At 35.1% G+C, this 21,755-nt stretch overlaps 1 long non-coding RNA gene and 1 pseudogene across 1 annotated transcript in view; one reads left to right on the forward strand and one right to left on the reverse strand.

The window, feature by feature from the left end:
• LOC119869623 overlaps positions 1 to 21,755 on the reverse strand; it is a 250,616-nt gene that overhangs the window by 221,166 nt on the left and 7,695 nt on the right. The window lies entirely within an intron of this gene.
• Positions 9,266 to 9,664, forward strand: LOC100685699 (annotated as a pseudogene).

Here is a 21,755-nt window from a genome sequence, read left to right on the forward strand (position 1 = left end):
AGGGGAAATGCCCTAAATTTTTTCCTAGATATATTAGATAAAATTCACCCTTTTGATTAACTGCAGGTGATTCTATCCATTTCCTCAGTGTACATAAATGTGAAAAGCAAAAAATAATAGCTCTGTAGAAGGCAGGAACATCACGTTCACATATTTTGCTGCTTGAATTATCACATGGTATGAATATTAATGGCAGATAAAATCCTTCCAAACAGTTAAAGGAACATTTAGCATCAACATTAATGCAATTACTCCTTTAGCAGTTCCAATGGTTGCTTTAAAAGATAAGGTGTAGTAGATCCTTTAGTTTAAATTCATTTTCCTTCAGATAATACCCCCATCTCACTTTTGGAATATTTATTTGAATCAATAAGGAAGACCAATGTCAAACTTATACTCAATCTTTTTAATAGAAAAATCTTGTCCACTTACAGACTATATAGTGTGCAATTTCCAAGCACAGACTGTATAAATTTTAATCAATGGCATGTTAAAGAACATTGTAGATAAATAAATTTTTTGAATTTTCTATACCTATATAAATAATCATAAATAAATCTGTTCTTAAACTTGATATAGACTTTATTATTAATTATATTTGTCAATTCAAATTTGGCTTCAATTTGCCCAGATATGTAAGATAAATCATCTGGTATATTTCTTTAGCATGTTCTACTAAGTCAGGCATGTTCTCTCTTGGATAAATTCATAATAAACATCATGGCCCCACATAATAATGAAACCTGTAATATGAGAATATGTTCATAACCCATGCTTCAACAAGTAAAGTCCCTAAAAATCAAATTTCTTTCACTAATTAAAGTAATATGATTTCACTTCCTTGGATAATCTCACTTATTTGGGAGTGTTAGCCATATAATTCAGCCTCCAGGAAGCTGCGCTCTCAGTGTGGCCAAAGAGCAAAGATGAAGGACTGGTCAAGTGGAAAGGATGGAGGCTCTGGGCTGGGAGAAACATAGCAGAAGTGTAAGACTTCAAAGCTATCATGGTTTCACTTGAACGCAAAGTGCTTGGTGTGGTTCTAAGAGACAGTAATGGAAGCCGAAGGGAGATGAAATTCCTTTGATTTGAAGAGACCAAGGAACTACAAACATGGAAGTCATGTAGTTAATCCAGAGTCAGTATGAAGGATGAAACTGACTTGGGCATGCAAATCATTAATTAACGTGTACCTCCTTAGGAAATTGTATATGGCAGTGAGCAAAAGAAATAATGCTGGATGGTGTGGGATTTACCACTAGGCATAAGAGTAATGGTCCAGAACTATGCTATCTGGCATAGTAGCCACTAGCTTCACGTAGCTACCAAATACTTGAATTATAGCTAGACCAAATTGAAATGTGCTGTGACTGTAAAATACACACCAGCTACTGAAGACCTCATACAATAAAAATGCTGTAAAATAAGCATCCAATTAACAACTTTATATTAATTTCAGGTTAGAATAAGTATATCTAAAATAAAATAAGAATATTTTATATATACTAGTTAACATAAAATATATTTGAATAAATTTCACCTGGTTCTTTTACTTTTTTTTTTTATAAGATGGCTACAGGAAAATCTAACCTCACCTTTGTGGCTCACATCTGTGGCTGACGTATTTTTGTGGACAAGGATGATCAAGAAGTTTAAATAATTTCACGAATCATTATACTTTTTTCCAACTGAGTGCTGACATATGAAAAGTACAGAGCTAGTTTATTGTTGGTAAGATTTTGGTACGCAGCCATATGATATAGTAAGAAAACATGAAGTTATTAAAAAGCAGGTGCATAGTGGTTAGGACAAAATATTGGGAATGAGTTTCTTTTCTTCCCAGGTTCTGGATTTAGGTTGCTGTGGGATTATAAAATCTGATGGTGAAACTACAATTCACACTCTTCTACTGACCCCCATTCCTTTCCTTTGTCCCCAGTAAGTTCCTTCTTAGATTCTTTCATACCTGAGAAGAAATGTCAAGCTGGGTCACAGATCATATAACAGGTAATTTTATATATTAATTGGATTAATTAAACAATTTTTAAAATAATATATAACAATTTTAAAAATAACTATGTATATATCCCCTAATTTATCTGATGTAATAGAATTCATGTGTGTCTGGTTTGGGACACTAGCTAATCTTAAACTGCAACCTCTAACACAACCAGTGTTTAAAAACCACTCCCACAATGACCACTCATGGCTTGCATTCATGAAGGATAGGACACGGCTCCTTTCCCAATTACTCAAACTTGTTTTCTCTTGGCATATCTTTTTCCATATTAAAAACAAAGTATGGTTTCTAAAAATAATAAATTCAAAGAACATATTTTTGAAGCAGTCACCTTTCTCTCAATTATGTGGTGACATAATTAACCTTTAGAAATGGATACTGATAAAACAAGGCATGCTAAGAATGCAAAGTAATACACAGCATCAATTTAAGAGCAGGCCAAGGAGAATCAGGGGCCAAAGAGAAAACAGTGGTAGTAAAACAATCTGAAGCTAAGGAAAAACTTCACAATAGCACATAATTTCATCATTGTGAGAGGTAGGCCAAATATTTGGCAATGAGCTTTAATAGCCAACAGAGAAAAGAGGAAACACGATATCAGGAAGTAGTCATAGGGATCATGAGAGAAGAATAAACCAGTTACTTTGGCACACTATGTAATTTCCTAATAGTGAACCTGAAAAAAAAAAATTGCACTGTGGTTCTTTAAAAAGAACAAGTGAGGAGTGCCTAGGTGGCTCAGTTGGTTAAGTGTCTGCCTTCAGCTCAGGTCATGATCCCAGGGTCCTGGGATCAAGCCCCTCATAGGGCTCCCTGCTCAGTGGGGAGTCTGCTTTTCCCTCTCCCCCTGCCCCTTCCCCTGCTGGCGCTTGCTCTCTCTCTCTCTGTAAAATAAATAAATAAAATCTTAAAAAAAAATAAATTAGGTAATAATTGTTTATGGAGTCCAAGTGAGAATTTAGTTTTAAAAAAATCTGTATCTATATTCATGTATACAAACACACAGTCCAACTTTTCTTAACCTATCTTTTCTTACTCTTACCCAGCACCACAAATAATTGTCCAGCTTTCCCTCTTACATATTAAAGTTGAATCAGTCTTTCACGTATTTTCCCATTAAAAATTGACTTTCTAGTATATGTATTGCCAAAGCCAGAACTAAAAATTAACTTTCTAGACTAACTTTTCAGCAAATCGATCTAAGTAACTCACCTGATAAACTGGATATTTCCCGGAAGTGGTATGAGATAAGGGGTTACTCTGTTACCTCTCCTGAGAACCGTGTGTAACTTAATGGCTTCTGGTCATATGGAAGCCAGAGATTTTTAACCTTTTACTTTTTTTTTTTTTTTTTTTTTTTAGCAGAAACTGTTATTTGGATTTTTTTTTTCCAAAAAGGAAGCTTAAGTGGAACTCTAATATATCAAATGGACACAAAAGGAGCTGCCCAGGTTGACATATTGGACAGCTGGAGTCTAGCCTGCCTTATCTCTGCCTTTGACCCTCCACAGTGGCTGCTGCTGAGCATTAGGAGTATGCCAGCAATATATATAGTAGTTTCGACACCACTGCCTTATACAAAAGAGATGCCAAATTCATGTACTAGGTAGCTATGGGGATGTTTGAGGGTTTATCAGCCCTTCAATTCTCTCCATCTAGAGAGCTACTCCTGTGCCTCTGACAGGAAGCACCTCTAATTCCCATCTTGGACTCAACTGGCTCAGAAATATCAAGTCAATGTGACCCTTGGGAGATACCACGTTGGTTAGAACATATAAGGACTCAGGAGAGGATTATGGTTGCTGCTGTGTAAGACAGACAGTAAATTATGCATCAAGGATCCAAAGTATTCTCTAGGAGCAATGTTTAATAAACAATCCACGTGGCATGAGTCACTGGGATAATCTGGTTAAAACACAGATCTAAATTGAGACTAGGGTAGGATAATGGAACCCAAATTTCTAACCAGCTCGTAGGTGATGCTCAGGCTGTTGGTTGAAGGACCACCCTTTGAATAGTGAGTGAGGTTCTAGGACACCTCCTAGTAGTACCTTATCTAGTGGTAAGGAGTTCATTGGAACATACTTTTACCCTAAGATCCAGCAATTGCATTCCCTGGTATTTACCCAGTGGGGCTGAAAACTTAATCCCACACAAAAACCTGCACACAGATGTTTATAGTAGCTTGATTTATAATTGCCAAAATTTGGAGGCAACCAAAATGTCTTTCAGTAGGTGAATGGATAAAGTGCAGCATACCCAGACAATAGAATATTATTCAGTGCTAAAAAGAAATAAGCTATCAAACCATGAAGTCATGGAAGTAACTTAAATGCATACTACTAAGTGAAAAAAGTTAGTCATTAGTATCATATGCTTCCAACTATATGACATTCTGGAAAAAGTAAAACTATGTAGACACTAAAAAGATGAGTGGCTGACAGAGGTTGGGAAAAGGGGAGGATGAGCAGGCAAAGCATAGAGGATTTTTAAGTCAGTGAAAATACTCTGTATGATATAATGATAAATGTATGTCATCATGCATTTGTCCAAACCCCTAAATACACAATCAAGGAGAAACCCTAATGTAAACTATGGACTTTGAGTGATTATGAAGTGTCAATGGAGATTTATACTTGGTAAAAAGTGTACCATTCTGATGACTGATATTGATAATAGGGAACTATGCATATATGGGGCAGGGGGTTTGGGGACATCCCTGTACCTTCCTCTTAATTTTATTGTAAGCCTAAAATGTTATAAAACTTAAAGTCTTTAAGAAAAGAAAGTTCTTGACAAGTGCTACCCTATATGGGCATGACACAAAAATGCTCAGAATTTGTTGCGGGTGTGAAGGTTTAAGTTATACCATCTGGTAATGAATCCTGACCAGCTGGGTTGCTACCTAAAGACAAAGCAAACATGAAATGCAGAGACAGGGAGGAAGTCACAAATGATGATCATGACTCCCCATATATTGCAGAAATGACAATCCATTATTTTTTTCTGGTTCTGTTATATGCCAATTTATTTTTTGACTGTATATTGTCCTTCTGCTATTTTATTGAAGGTGAGTCATTGGTAGGTAACTTTACAATTTAGTCCTTAGTTATAAGGTATCAAGCAGTGATGTAGCTGAAGTATAAGAACAACTGAAAGTCAAAAACCATAAAGCACTCTTAAATTCTGCAAACTGGAATTATAGATTCAATTTGACATCATCTTTAATAAAATTATACACTGGGCAACAATCATTATGAATTGTGAGGAACAACAAAGTCAGCATAATATAATTTGCTTTTATAATAAAATGAAGCACCCAGAGGGCTTGAGCAATAGAGATAAATTTAATAATTCTAGACATAGCCATTCACAATGGCCATATTTCTGCATCATATACTATAGCCTCTGTAAAATGAGAAAAAAAATGTAATAAAAACAGTTTATTTCAGAACTTTCCCAAGGGTCAGATTAGCTTCATGAAATATTGAGTGAAGCACAAGTGGATTTGTATATAATGTGGATGCTGTCTTTTTTTTTTTTGGATGCTGTCTTTTCTGTGATATCTTAACAAATGAATTTTGAATGGTGAAGCCTTAGATTAATAATTTTTTTGTTGTTATCATCAAGATTTTTAATTCATAAGAAAAAAAAAGCTTCCTTATAAAATACCTAGACCACAGAATAAATTTAGAGGAAAAAGGCCATTAATGTTTCCTTGCATTAATTTTGAGAATACCTTTCTCAGGTTATATAAGTTATTGAATGGTGTTAAAAAGAATATCTGAGATGGTCACTACTTTTGTGTTCTCTTCTCTTTTAATCATAGAAAATGCTGTATATATATGAAGTAAGCATAAAAATATAAAGAATCTCTACCAACCATCACACAATTTCAATAATTATAAACATTCTGCCATTATGATATATCTATACTTTTGACTAATTTCCCACTCAATAATATTAACAATAATAATGGTAATGACAACTATTTTATGGGTAAAAATAATGATTATTACTATTATTATTATGGGTCTTCATTTGACGTATGTTTCATACACTAAAGGCATTGAAATATCAGTGAAAAAAACTCTGACAAATGGATACAGCTATATAACCCAAACTATTCATGATATAGAACATTTCCATCTCCCAGAAATTGTCCTTGTTTCTCTTCACAATTACAATCCCTCACCCCTAAGGTCACTGTTCTGATTTCGCTCCTTAAAGTAGTTTTTCCTGTTGCAGAATTTCATATAATCATAGAATTTATTTTTTCAAAATATTTATACCAGCTTCTTTTCTTCAAAGGATGCCTGAGGCAATCATTCATGCTGTTCAGGAGTTCATTTTACTGCTAAGTAGAATTCCATTGTATGAATACACTATAATTTGTTCATTCTCCTATTTACAAATCAATTCCTAATTACTCCTTTAATTTCTTTTTGACCTATGAGTCATTCTAAAATGCATTTTTTAAATTTCTAAATATTTTGGGCTTTTCTACTTTTTAAAAATATGGATTGTTAATTATTTCTAATCTCTTTCATCATGGTCAAAGAACATATCCTACAATATTTCAATCTTTTCAAATTTGTGCATTGACACATTTCTATGGCCCAGGATATGGTCTATTTGGGTGAATGTTCCACATTCATTTGAAAAGAATGTCTATTCTGCAATTGTTGGCTATATTGTTATATATAGACCAACATGATTCATAGCATCTTTGAGGCCAACATGATTAATGGTGTCATTCACATCTTGTACATCACTACTGATTATTTTTGTCTATGTGTTCTGTTGAAAAGGTGGTGTTGAGGTCTCCTATAATACTTGTGGCTTTGTCTATTTTTATTTTGTTCTCTCAGTTTTTCTTTCATGTATTTTGAAGCTCTGTTACTAGGATCTTACATAGTTACAATTTTTATGTTTTCCTGATGCACTAATACTTTTATCATTTTCAATTGCCCTCTTTGCATTTGGTATAATTTGCTGTCTGGAAGTTGATTTTCCCCTAACATATAAAACAGCCATTCCAGCTTTTTATTATTACAATCTGCATAGCATATCTTTTTTTTAAATTCTAACTTTCAACCTGCTTATTTTTTTGGTAATTAATGTATATCTCTTATAGACTATATACTTGGGTCTTCCTTCATTAATTGATTTAAAAATCTTTGGCTTTTATTTATAGAATTTAGGCATTTATATTTAATGTAATTAATAAGATTTCATTTTGGTCTGCCATTTTACTATTTGTTTATATTTGTTCTTAATGGGTTTTGGTTTTTTTTTTTTTTTTTTTTTGCTCCTTTGTTCCTCATTTTGTTTTTTTATTTTTTTATTTTTATTTTTCTCATTTTCTGTTTTTTTAATGGGAAATTCAAATTTTTTTTTAGAATTTTACTTTGATTCCTCTATTAGCATTTCAGTGATTTGTGCTATTTTTAAAGTGGTAAATTTAAAGTTTATAATATGCATATTTAAATGAACACAGTCTACTTAATGTTAATTCTGCACTATTTCACATAAAATAAACTTGCTACCATATAGTTATATTTACATTTGTTCTTTGTGCTCTTATTGTTACATATGCTACAACTACTCACATTATAAATCCCTCAATATGTTACAATTATTACTTTGTTAAAGAAATTAAGAAAATAAATTATGTGTGTTTGTGTATTTATATATTTAGATTTTTAAATGCTTGACTACATATTTATATGTCCAGTGATCTTCATTCCTTCATATAGATCCAATTTTCTATCTGTTGTGTAGTTTCTTCTAGCCTGACAGGCTTCTATCAGTATCTCTTATAGTATTGGTCTACTTCAGTTTGTTTTTCAAGAGTACATACTCCTCCATTTTCTTTCTGATTCTGGCAACTCTCTCACTGACTTCAAATAGTTGGAGGTTTTGAGGGAGTTAGGGTATGGAAGAGATCTTATAACTGTTACCTGCAACTGGCTTAGTTGGACTAAGCCATTCTAGCATCAGCAGAAGCTGAAATCCCTACTCTTTATATTTTAACACACTAAATAATAGTTCTATTTATTCACTAAAAAAACACTTATTTGGACTTTAAAATGTGCTAGGCATTAACAAAGGCAAAGCTTATTCATGGAATTCCAAGTGATTTTATACTATTAGAAGACAGAGCATGCTGGGGAGAGCATCGAGGATGAAAATAATCATGCAAACATACATGTATTTTACCTTGTAGGTTATAAAGAGCTGTTGATGGGATTTAAACAAAAGATATACATAAGCAAATAGGGGTTTTCTGAACGATCAATGGTATGGATGAAGAAATTGATAAAGCAAAGCTTATGGGTAAAAAGATGACTTGGAACCTTCATAGAATTCATGTGGATTTAAAGAAGAGAGGAAATCAGAGAAGCAGAAGGAAGAATATGAGGACTGATTCAGATATTGAGAATAAGCAGAAGTGATCTGATAGAAGGTACTGATCCCAAGTTTGGTCATTAAAAAACATTACCTTAAGTTCAGAATATATGTTTCTTCTAAGCTTTGTCTAAACTTGCTAGTGCATGTCCCTGATATATGTAACATTTCCTGTCATCTGCTGTATGCAGATGACATTAAAGAAGAAGAGACCCAAACATCTCAAGATTAGAAGCCCAATATCTCAGATGTTTTTTCCTCGAGTAGTGGTTCTTAGGATGCACGTAAACACCAAGGGAGTTTTTTTTTTTTTTTTTTTAAATACTTATATCTAGGTCTCACTCAGAGAGGCTGAAATCATTGTTCTGGGGGTTGGCTTGGCCACTGGAATTTTTAAAGCAGTGGTTTTCATACCTCACTAGCATTAAAATCACCTGGAGGACTTGTTAAATCAAAGATTGCTAGGCCCCACTCCCATAGCTTCTGATTTAGTAGGCTTAGAGCAGGGCCTGAGAATTTGTCTTTTGAACAACTTCTCAGGTGCTGCTGATGCTGCTGGAACCACGTTTAGAAAACCACTGTCCTAGGGAGATTTGAATGTCTCAAAATGCAGTTAAATTAAATACTATTATAGGTGTCATAACATTAGGAATAAAGATTGTTTTGATTGATATGAAAATAGAAAAAAAGAGTTTTCCACTCCATTTGTAAAATTAAGTGATATAAGCCAAAATGATAAAAAGAAAAGGTCCAATAAATATATAGAAGGATCATCTTTTCTGTCCGACATCTTAGCGAGGCTGCAGGGGTGGCTGTTGTTCTCCAAGCTTTGCTATGCCACCCAAGGATGACAAGAAGAAGAAAGATGCCAGAAAGACAGCCAAAAAGGACAAAGACCCAGTGAACAAATCTGGAGGCAAGGACAAAAAGAAGAAGTGGTCTAAAGGCAAAGTTTGGGACAAGTTTAATAATCTGGTGTTTGATAAAGCAACAGATGACAAACTCTGTAAGGAAGTTCCCAACTATTAAGCTTATAACTCCAGCTGTTGTCTCTGAGAGACTGAAGATTTGAGGTTTTCTGGACAGGGCAGCCCTTCAGGAGCTCCTCGGTAAAGGACTTATTAAACTGGTTTCAAAGCACAGAGCTCAAGTAATTTACACCAGAAACACCAAGGGTGGAGATGCCCCAGCTCCTGGTGAAGATGCATGAGCAAGATCCCACCAACTGCACTTTTTGGAAAATAAAACTTTATTAAATTAAAAAAACTAGAGAGAAGGAGCAGTTAAGGAGTAAGAAATTCAAGAGTCCATAATTAAGAAAAAGTTGATTAGCTGTTCAGGTGATGAAGAGAGAGTTGAGTAAACAATCTTTAAAAACAATGATACCAGGTATTCTTATCTTCTGCAGAGGGCAATTCAAGACAAAATTTATTTTGAGATGTTGATACATGACTTAGACCAATGTAACAAATAATTCTTCTCAAGAATGTTAATTAAACAAAGCTTACCCAGGTTGCTTCTGGACAGGGTATTTAGGTTTCTTAATTCTAGAATGATTTGAATATAGTTTGTTTTCCCAGAATGTGTGCCTGTGACACCTGAATTTTCTACCTTCATTTTTGCCCATTGCTTGCTCTTTTGTTCTATCTAAATGAATTTGGGGTTGGGAGCAAGATAATGACCTTAGAACACCCTGAACTCACCTACTCCCCAAAACATACAAAATTTTACCTATTTACAGAGCAATTCTTCTTAAATAAGAACTGAGGGCCTTCTGAACAGCTTCTGCATAACAAAAGATAGAATGGCAAAGAGAATAGCAAGAGAGACAGACACTTGGAGACTTAGAGACTCAGTAACAAAGGGAACCCCCATACTCAATGCTGCAAGCCACAGTCGGAAGGGACAGTACTGAGGGAACATATTCCTCTGTCCTTATGCACAGAAAAAAAAGCCTCTTTAAAAGAACAAGTAGCATATAAATGAGACAGCTCTAAAACTTCACCAAATGGCAGGGATGATGTGAGAATTCTCTCCACCTGGGAGGCCTAAGAGAGGTGGTCTCAACTCCCCTTCCACCTTGAAAACACATACCAGTGCATTGTGTGGGTGTCCTAACCAGCCTGAGGCCTCAGTCAGCTCTCGCTCCTAGCCCACAGCAGCCTTAGTAGTCCCACCAAGGTGGCTAGGGGGCAGTGTGCACCTGAACACCCATTTGTGCTCACTACAGTTCCATCCTTCATCCCCGGGTGACATATCATAGGTGCAAACTACTCTAGAACACTCGAGGCCCATACTACTTTAACTTCAGTAGGCTAGCTAGGGCACTCTTAGCACAGAAGGCTCCAGGATTTGGACTTTAAACAAATCATCCTGGCTGCCTGGTTCAGATCCAGCTACTCTGACAGTGTATCCCCTGCACTGAGTTGCCTGAGGGTACCCTAGCTTCACTCAGTTCAGTTTTAGCTGTCCCATCAGGTCATCCCAGTGTGAAGAGCTCTGGGAACTTCTAGCCTGTCACCACTTTAGCTTCAGTTGTCATATGAGGGCATAGTTTGTGCAGAGAGCCCAGAACTCACACTGGCCTACATCCATTTTAGCTTTAGTTATCCTGCCAGGGTGCACTTTGTGCAGGGTATCCCAGAACACCCCAGCCTGTATCCTGCCTTAGCTCTAGCCACCCCACTAGAGCACCCTCTGCAGAGAGAGCCCAGGAACCTCCTGGCTGGCATACCACCTCATCTCATCTCCAGTTGCTCCATCAGGGCACACCCTCACTGAATGCTCCTAGGATGCCCCAAGATGCACCCACTTTAGCTTAGGCTTTCCTGTCAGGGCATCCACTGCATGGAGAGCCCAGGGACCACACCAGCCTGTGCCCACTAGAGTTTTAGTGGTCAAGGAATTTATCAACACTAAACCAGCCTTACAAGAAATTTTAAAGGGACTTTTTTAAGTAGAAAAGAAGTGGACATACGTAGATGTAAGAAAATTACTAAGAAAAAGATGTAAAATATGACAACATATATATATATACATATAATATTGTCATATTTTACATCTTTTTCTTAGTAATTTTCTTACATCATATATAAAATGTGGAGGAGGGAGTAAACAGAAATTAAAAACCTTTTTTTAAATGTGTTTGAACTTAAATGACCATCAACTTAATACAGATTTCTATATTCCTAGATATTATCTATGAACCTCATGATAACCACAAACCCAAAATCTATGATAGATATACAGAAAAATAAAGAAAAGGAAAACTAAAATGGGTTTTTATAGAAACCCATCAAACACAAAGAAAGAGTGCAAAAGACAAAGAAAGGAACATGTAAGAACAAGAAAAACAAGCATAAATAAAGAATAAAATGGCAGCAAGTATATACCTATCAATAATTACTTTAAATGTAAATGGCCTAAATAATCTAATCAAAAGACATAGGGAATGCATAAAAAAAAAGACACATTTATATGCTGCCTGAAAATGAAGGCATGGAAAAATATTAACTATGAAAATGAAAGAAAATAAAAAGCTGAGGTAGCAATACTTATGCCAGACAGAACAGACTTTCAACAAAATTGATAAACCCTTTTCCAGCCTCTCATCAACAAAAAGACAGAAAGGGCTCAAGTAAATAAAATCTGAAACAAAAGAGAAATAACAGACACCACAGAAATACAAAGGATTATAAGAGAATACTACAAAAAATTATATGCTAAAAAGTTGGATAACCTAGAAGAAATAGATAAATTCTTAGAAACATACAGTCTTCCAAAACTGAATCAGGAGGAAACAAAAAATCTGAACAGACTAGTTACTGGTAACAAATTGAATCAGTAATTAAAAATTACTAAAAAGCAGAAGTCCAGAACCATATGGATTTACAAATGAATTCTACCATATTTAAAGAAGCATTAATACCTGGTCTCCTAAAACTATTACAAAATATAAATAAATATAAATAAATAAAAGAGAAAGGAAAGTTTCCAAGTTCATTATACAAAGCTGAAATTACCCTGATATCAAAACCAGACAAAGACGTCACAAGGAAAAAAGAAAACCACAGGCCAAAATCCCTAAGGAATACAGATGCAAAAATCCTCACAAAATATTAGCAAACTGAATTCAACTATACATTGAAAAGATCAGCCACCATGATCAAATGGGATTTATTCTGGATATGTGAGGATGCCTCACTATTTGCATATCAATCAACATGATAAATGAACAAAAGGAGGATAAAAACCATATGATCATCTCAACAGATGCAGAGAAAGCATTTGAAAAAACTCAACATCTGTTCCTGGTAAAAGCTCTCAACAAAGTGGGCTTAGAGGAAATGTATCTCAACATAGGAAAGACCATACATGAAAAACCCACAGCTAACATTATACTCAATGGTTTAAAACTGAGAGCTTTCTCTTTAAGATGAAAGACAAGATAAGGATGTCCACTCTTGCCACTTTTATTCAACACAGTACCAGAAGTCCTAGCCACAGTATTCAGACAAGACTAAGAAATTAGAGGCATCCATATTGGTAAAGAATCTAAACTGTCACTATTTGCAGATGATACTATATTATGTATAGAAAGTCTTACAATACCAAAAAACTATTAGAAATGATAAATGAGGGGATCCCTGGGTGGCTCAGCAGTTTAGCACCTGCCTTTGGCCCAGGGCATGATCCTGGAGTCCCAGGATCAAGTTCCATGTCAGGTTCCCGGCATGGAGCCTGCTTCTCCCTCCTCCTGTGTCTCTGCCCCTCTCTCTCTCTCTCTCTCTCTCTCTGTCTATGTCTATCATAAATAAATAAATAAATCTTTAAAAAAAAATGTGACTTGTTTTAAAAAAAAGAAATGATAAATGAATTCAGGAAACTGCAGGATAGAAAATTAATAACCATACACTGGTTGTGTTTCTATACACTAATAACACAGAAGCAGAGAAATTATGAAAACAATTTCATTTCCAGTTGCACATAAAGAATAAAATATCTGGGATGCCTGGGTGACTCAGTAGTTGAGCATCTGCCTTTGGCTCAGGACATGATCCCAGAGCTCCAGGATTGAGTCCCACACTGGGCTTCCTGCATGGAGACTTCTTCTATGTCTTTGCCTATGTCTTTGCCTCTCTTTCTGTGTCTCTCATGAATAAATAAATAAAATCTTTAAAAAAATATATCTAAGAATAAGCTTAACCAAGGAGATAAAATACTTGTACTCTGAAAACTGTGAAACACTGAGGAAAGAAAGTGACACAAACAAACAGAAATATATACTATGCTCATGAGTTAGAAGAATTAATATTGTTAAAATGTTCACACTAACAAAAGCAGCCTACAGATTCAATGAAATCCTATCAAAATACCAGCACCAATTTTCATAGAACCAGAAAAATAATACTAAAATTGGTATGGAAGCACAAAGATCTCAAATAGCCAAAGCAATCTAGAGAAAGAAAAAGCTGGAGGAATCACATTCCAGATTTCAAGATACACTACAAAGCTTTAGTAATCAAAACAGTATAGTACTAGCACAAAAACAGGCACACAGATCAACAGAACAGAGAGTCCAGAAATAAATCCATGCTTATATTGTCAATTAATTTATGCCCAAGGAGGCAAGAACATACACTAAGGAAAAAATAGTGTCTTCAGTAAATTGTGCTGGCAAAAGTGGACAGCTACGTGTAAAGGAATCAAAATGGACTATTTTCTAACATTACACAAAAAAACCTCAAAATGGATTAGAAACCTAAATGTGAGACCTGAAACCACAAAAATCCTACAAGAGAATATAGGCAGTAATTTCTCTGATCCTGGCCATAGCAACATTTTTCTAAATATATCTCCTAAGGCAAGGGAAACAAAAGCAACAATAAAATATTGAGACTACACCAAAATAAAAAGCTTTTGCACAGTGAAGGAAACCAACATCAAAACAAAAAAGCAAACTACTGAATGGGTAGATTTTTGATGTTTGATATTTTTTATATCTTTGATATTTCAAAGATATCCAAAAATGACATATATAATAAGGGGTTAATATACAAAATATATAAAGAACTTCTACAACACAACATCAAAACAACAACAACCAATCTGATTAAAAATGGCTTGAATAGACATTTTTCCAAAGAAGACATACAGAGGGTCATCATCCACATCAAAGGATGCTCATCACTCATCATCAGGAAAATGCAAATCAAAAACACAATCAGATATCACCTTATAATTGTCAGATTGACTAAAAAAAAAAAATAAAAAAATAACAAGTGTGTGTGAGGATGTGGAGAAAAGGAACCCTCATGTACTGTTGGTGGGAATGTAAATGGGTAGAGCCACTGTGGAAAACAGTATGGAGGTTCCTCAAAAACTTAAAAATTGGAATACTACATGATCCAATAATTCTACTAGTAGGAATCTACCCAAGGAAAATGAAAACACTAATTCAAAAAGGTACATGTGGCCCTATGTTTACTGCAGTAACATACCTAAGATTCAGAAACAACCTAAATTCTCATCAACAAGTGAATAAGGAAGAAGTGGTATATATTATATAAATGTAATACATACAATATAATATATATATAAGGTACTTAATATACATATAATGTAACATTACCCAGCCATACACAGGAATGAGATTGTGCCATTTGTGACAACATGGACAGACCTAGAGGGTATTATGCTAAGTCAGACTACAAAAGGCAAATACCATATGATTTCACCCACATGTGAAATCTAAAAAACAAAACAATTGAGGAAACAATGAAAAGCAGGATCAGACCTATAAATACAAAGAAGAAACTGATGGCTGCCAGAAAGGAAGGATGTGAGGGGATGGGCAAAATGGGTGAAGGGGGTCAGGAGATACAGGCTTCTCGTTATAGAATAAAGAAGTCACCAGAGTAAAAGTCACATCATAGGGAATATAGTCAAGGATATTGCAATAGCGTCGTATGGTGACATATTAGCCACACTTGTGGTGAGCTCAGCATAATGTACGGAGAAGCTGAATCACTAGGTTGTACACCTGAAACTAATTTGACTTTGTGTGTCAACCACACTCAAACAAAAAACAAATTTAACTTTTTAGTATTAAAAGTAAATGAATTTAGGAGCTCGGGTTATATAGAGAAAAGGAGTAAGAAGGTGTACGCTGAAAAAACTAATTCAAAATTATAAAATTCCTGCTACTTTTTTCTACCGATCAATAATTTTAAAGGAATTTTTATTTAACAGCATGGCTTTTGTTTGGTTTATAGACACGCAGAATTAGTAGTGCCTTCTTAGGTACAGCTGTCATTTTCAAACATGAGAGATTGTGAATGTCTCTCAAAATAAGTATTATTTTAGTAAACAATAGATGACAGTCAAAAATACATGAGAAACTATAATTTTTCGTGTGTGCTGTCAACTCCCAAAGACTCCTGCAACAGAAATAGCATGTTATCTATAGCTTTTTTGTGTGGTGTTCTTTCAGAAAAGAGGCATTTCCTGTTATTATCTTTGGCAGCTTATCTGCATCCTAAAACATACAAAGTATAGGTGAAATCGTTCTAATTTTGAAAAACGTATATATCTGCATGCATGCCATTTTGTTATGATGAAATTGCTCTAAACACCTTATTGTTTTCTTTACAACTAAAATCTCAAAATAAAACTGTTTTTCAAAGAATGGATAGGTAAGTGTATCCTGACCTGAACTTAAGATTGTATTTCAACACAAATAACCATTTGACCAGCTACAAATAGTGATCACTGACAAAGTAATCTGCTGAGCCCTACACGACATTTTTTTCATACACTATTCTCACCTGCTTAGTCATTCTTCATACTACTGTCCTGAGCTTATTTTCTTATTAACTGATTTTAATTTATCTACTGTTTTTATGTTATAAAGTGACATAAATTCTGTTGTGAAAAAGTGAGAAAATAGATAATGGGTGGACAGATGGATGTCTGTCCAGGTAAAGGTCATACATGCGGATAGGTAAGAGATGGTGAGTCAAACAGGAGAGAAGAACGGTTGGAAGCAAGGGAAGGCAGAAAGAGGTGGAGAAGGAAAGAGGGAGGAAAGAGAAAGGATGGAAGGAAAGAAAAAAATTTCCATCAATCACTTTGGGCAATAAAATCCTTGGCTCAGATTCCAGAAATGCCATTTAAAAGACTAATGAGTCACGTTTCTAATACGTTAGTTTATTGTTGCAACAAAAAAATAGGCAGGAACCGAAAGTACTGCTGTACACGCTTATCCTCAGTTTTCAACGTATCCAAAATTGCATATATTTTCCCTACTTCCCTATTTTTTCAAATGGTTCTTCTGTCCTGACTACACCATATGAGGTGGTTAGAATAATGAGAAACGACAGTCATATGAATTTTGAAGAACAGTGTAAACTCAAGCAAATTAACGTTTCTCATTCAGTTTCCTCGCTGAATGGTTAGGATAAAATGAGTTGATATTTGTGAAAACTCTTATTTTCCTGCCTTTCACACGGTAAGTGTTCAGCAAATAAAAGAATCTTTACTTACTCTTTACAGTCATCGCCATGTTGGTTTTATTTTAAAGATTTTATTTGAGAGAAGGAGAGAGAGAAAGAGAGTGCGCACACAAGTGGGAGGGAGGAAAAGGCTCCTAGCTGAGCAGGGAGCCTGACACAAGGACCTGACACAGGACCCTGGGATCATAACCTGAGCCGAAGGCAGACACTTAACCAACTGAGCCACCCAGGCGTCCTGAACATATTATTTTTTAAGTTCAAAATGACATAATCTAGTTCCTTACCATCAGTCACCTACATCATTGGAAAAGTTTTTTATCCTGTTTCTCTACCTTCAATCTCATTTTCTCCCTCTCAACGCACCTTTATTCTAGCTGAATAATGATAAAAATTCATTCTCCCCAACACTACTCTCATGGCGTCAAACATCTCTGTTTAAAGCCTGTCAGTGGGTGGTCACTGCAATCAGATTAATAGCCAAATTTACATTGAATCTCAAATATATTTTCAGTTTCAGCTAACTCTAATCTGCCCTCCCCATTCTGCAATTCCATCTTACTTTTCTTCTATACACATCTCCATGTAGCTACCCCTGAACTCTTTCTTCTCCTTCCTATCCACATCTTCTAAAAGCATTTCCTATACTTGTGTCTATTTCCTTGTTTCCCCTTCTCTTCTCAGCCTATTGAAATACGACTTATGCTTCCAACACTATACCAAAATATTTTAATGAGGTCAGCAGTGTTCCAGTGAGTGTTCCTCAGAGCTCATTTTATTTACTTTCTTGGCAGGATTTGACACTGCTAGTAGATACCTCTATTGCAATATACTCTCCTCTCTTGACTTGACAATCCAGTTTCCTAGCTTCCTTTCTAATTTGTAGACCACTCCTCAAGTTCCTTACACCTAGTCCTATTCAGCATTCATATCTTGCTGAATAATACCATCATCAACCCAATGGTGAATGCCAAAATCTGAGATTTAGCCCCAAAACTTTCATTTTGTTCACCCAATGCTCAGTAAAACAGAAACTCTTGAATAAAACTCTTTTGAGTTGATCCACCTATTTCTGCTTCTAATGCTACTATCTTAGTTAAACTTATGGTCTTCTCTCTTTTTTTTAAAGATTTTATTTATTCATGAGAGACAGAGAGAGGCAGAGACAGGCAGAGGGAGAAGCAGGCTCCCTGTGGAGAGCCCGATGTGGGACTTGATCCCAGGACCCAGGATCATGACCTGAACCAAAGGGAGATGCTCAACCACTGAGCCACCCAGGCATCCCACTGATGGTCTTCTCTTGACTGAACTGTTATAATCCTACAGCCTCTTATTTGTTCATAAACTCTCCCATTCCATTTTCAGCACTGTAGTAAGGATATTAATTTAAAAGTCCATGAAGCACAATATGGCATTATGTGATCTGGGTGGGGAAAGTCATAAGCCATCAGCTGGAAAGTAATGAATCCATGCAGTTCAAGAAACTACAGGTATAACACCCCCACTGATACAAGGGGTTTCAAAAGAACCACAATATCCAAAAAGGTTCTCTCTTTGTAATGTACAGCACAGGGAACATAGTCAATAGTAATATAATGTCTTCGTATGGTGACAGATGGTAACTAAACTTATCATGGGGACCATTTCAGATTGCATAAAAATATTTAATTGCTACGATGTACCCTTGAGCTAGAATATTGTATGTCAATTACACTTCAATAAAAATTGCAACATAAATAGGTACCCCTAAAAAATGACAAAAAGTTCCTCAACAACCAGAGACAGTTGGCTCTTAACATTCTCCAAGCGCAGAAAATCCTGAAAGTTGACCATCAGGACAGTAAGTCAAAAAACAATTTTTTTCATTCTATCTCCTTATCCTTTTACTTTCAGCTTTTCCTCTGTACTTCAAAGTATCAAAACTGCATCTAGCAAGAAGGATTAAAGGAATAACAAATGTAAAAGCAACTATAACCCCCTAACCCCCAGCCCAATATTGGCAGTAAGACTTTGACAAGACTAGTATGGAGTGCTGCAATTTTTAATAAAGACAGGGGTTCTCTGAATTGAAATAATAAATTACAGCATTCAGACTGTTTCTATTTATCACCTCATATAGATTCATATCATGTAAGAAAAATATATAGAGTTTTATATAGAGAGAGTTTTATATATATAGTTATATCTGCCATTTTTTAAGTAGATTGATGTATGTACCAGGAAAATCTAGGTTTACAACCATTGTTACAGTGTCATTGTTATTCAAACTAGTTTTACTCTCAAAAGAGTCTTATTTTGGGGATAATATATTACACGGCACACATAACTGAGATTGCAGATAGAAGGAAGAAAAGCTGATACAAGTGTAAGAGAGATGGGCAAACCCAGCTCGAGGTACAGTGTCCCTCTCTCAATAACCCAGAACATGTAGGCAGAAAGTCAGAAGGGATATAGGAGAATTGAAGAACACTATCAATCGGCCTGACCTAATTGACATTTATAGGAAATCCCACCCTGCGAACAAAAGAATATGCATTCTTTTCAAGTGCACGTGGAACATTTAGCAAGGTAGATCATATTCCAAGCATGAAAACAAGGCTTAATAAGTTTTAAAAGATTCAAATCATACCAACTACATTCTCTGATCACAACATAAATTAGGGATAACAGAAAAATCTCTGGAATATCTGCAAGTGTTTGGAACTTATATGACACAATTATAAATAACCTATAAGTCAAAGAAGAAATCAAAAGGCAAATCAGAAGATGCTTTTCCCTGAATGGAAATAAAAGTACATGTATCAAAATTTGTGGTATGCTGCTAAAGAAGTACTCAGAAATTTGTAGCACGAAAACTATACCATGAAAGGCAAAATGTCTCAAATCAATGGCATCTTCTATCTTAGGAACTTTTAAAAAATACACTAAACCCAGTCTAAACATAAGAAAATAATAAGGAGTAGAATCAATGAAATAGAAAACAAAGATTGAGAGAACTCCATGAAATAAAAAGTTGGTTCTTTGAAGAGATCAATGAAATTGATTAGCCTCTAGGCAGAGTGATCAGGAAAGAGAGGAAAACAGAGAGGAAGGATATAAGCCACTAATACTGAGAACAAGAGAGGTAACATCATGACCGACTCTACACAAACTCAAAGGAATGAGGAAATGTGAAAAATTTCATGCCAATGAATGTGACACAAACTCAAAGGAATGAGGAAATGCGAAAAATTTTCATGCCAATGAATGTGACAACTTAAAATGAAAGAAATCCTTGAAAGGTAAAACTACCAAAGTTCATCCAAGAATAAGCCAATAATCTAAATAGACCTATATACCTCTTGAAATTGAATTCACAGTTAAAAATCTGACCACAAAGAACACTCAAGGTCCAGATGGCTTCAACTGTGAATTCTACCAAACATTTAAAAAAGAAATAATACCTTTGCTCATTTGTTTTGTTTCTCAAGTTCCACATATATATTGTACACCTGAAACTAATATAACATTCTCAGTTAACTATACTGGAATTAAAATTCTAAACTTAATACAAAGTAAATAAATAAAAAGAAAAAATACCAAGTCTATGCAAACTCTTGGAATTATTCCAGCAAAAAATGTTGGTTTAATATTTGAAAATCATTCAGTATAATTCACCATATTAAAAAGCTAGAAACGAAAAAACATGATCAAGCTAGAAATGAAAAAACATGATCATCTCATGAAAGCTTTTGTCCTTTTGCCACATAAAGTTCTTTACAACAATGTTCATATAAACTTTGCTTGTAATAGCCAAAAAGCGGAACAATGTAAATGTTCATCAAGAGATGAACAGATAAACAAATTATGATATATCTATACAGTGGATACTAATCAGCAACAAAAAGGAGTGAACTTGTCATGCTGTCAATACATGGATGAATTTTAAAATAATTATTCTGGATAAAAGAGATCAGACCCCAAAAGAGTATATACCATATGGTTTCAGTTATATGAAATTATAGAAAATGTAAACTTATCTGTATGATAGGAAAAAGTTCACTGGTTACCCGGGCACAAAAGAGCAGAAGGGAGTGACGTGAGAAAACCTCTGAGAATGATAAATATATTCACGATCTTGATCGTGGTGATTATTTCATGGATGTGTAAATATGTCAAAATTTATCAAATTGCATATTTTAGGTATAAGCAGTTTATTGTACGTCAGTTATATTTTTTTAAGATTTTATTTATTTACTCATGAAAGATACACAGAGAGGCAGAGACATAGATAGAGAAGTAGGATCCTCACAGGAAGCCCAACGTAGGACTCGATCCCAGGACCCCAGGATCATGCCCTGAGCCGAAAGGAGATGCTCACAGGCTGAGCCACCCAGGCGTCCCTCAGATATACCTTTTGAAAGCAGTTACCATAATAAGTGAATAAAGGTCTTATCTCAAATTCCTTGCTCACTTTTAATTAAATTCAATAAACTCTTGTGCTTGATGCTACAATAAAGACACTGATGAGTGAAATCCAATCCTTACGCAGAGAAGCTGGCTAGTGTTAAACACGTGGCTAACACAGTGGTAAATATGATTTTTATCAGATTGTGATTTGGAGAAGGTTGGAGAGGAAGAATGGAAAGGAGGAAGAGAGGAGAAGGAAAGGAGAATGAGCCGAAGAAACATCTGTGCTTTGGTCAACCTGAGAAATAAGAGATTAGCTCATTGTCCAAGCATATACTAAGTATTTAGAAGATTCCAGGCACCATGCTTGTCACTGAGAAAATACCTTTAATAAGTAAGCATATGATGAGACAAAAAACGTTTAG

The sequence above is a fragment of the Canis lupus genome, chromosome 16 (assembly GCF_011100685.1).
Source record: "Canis lupus familiaris isolate Mischka breed German Shepherd chromosome 16, alternate assembly UU_Cfam_GSD_1.0, whole genome shotgun sequence".
NCBI classification, from domain to species: Eukaryota; Metazoa; Chordata; class Mammalia; order Carnivora; family Canidae; genus Canis; species Canis lupus.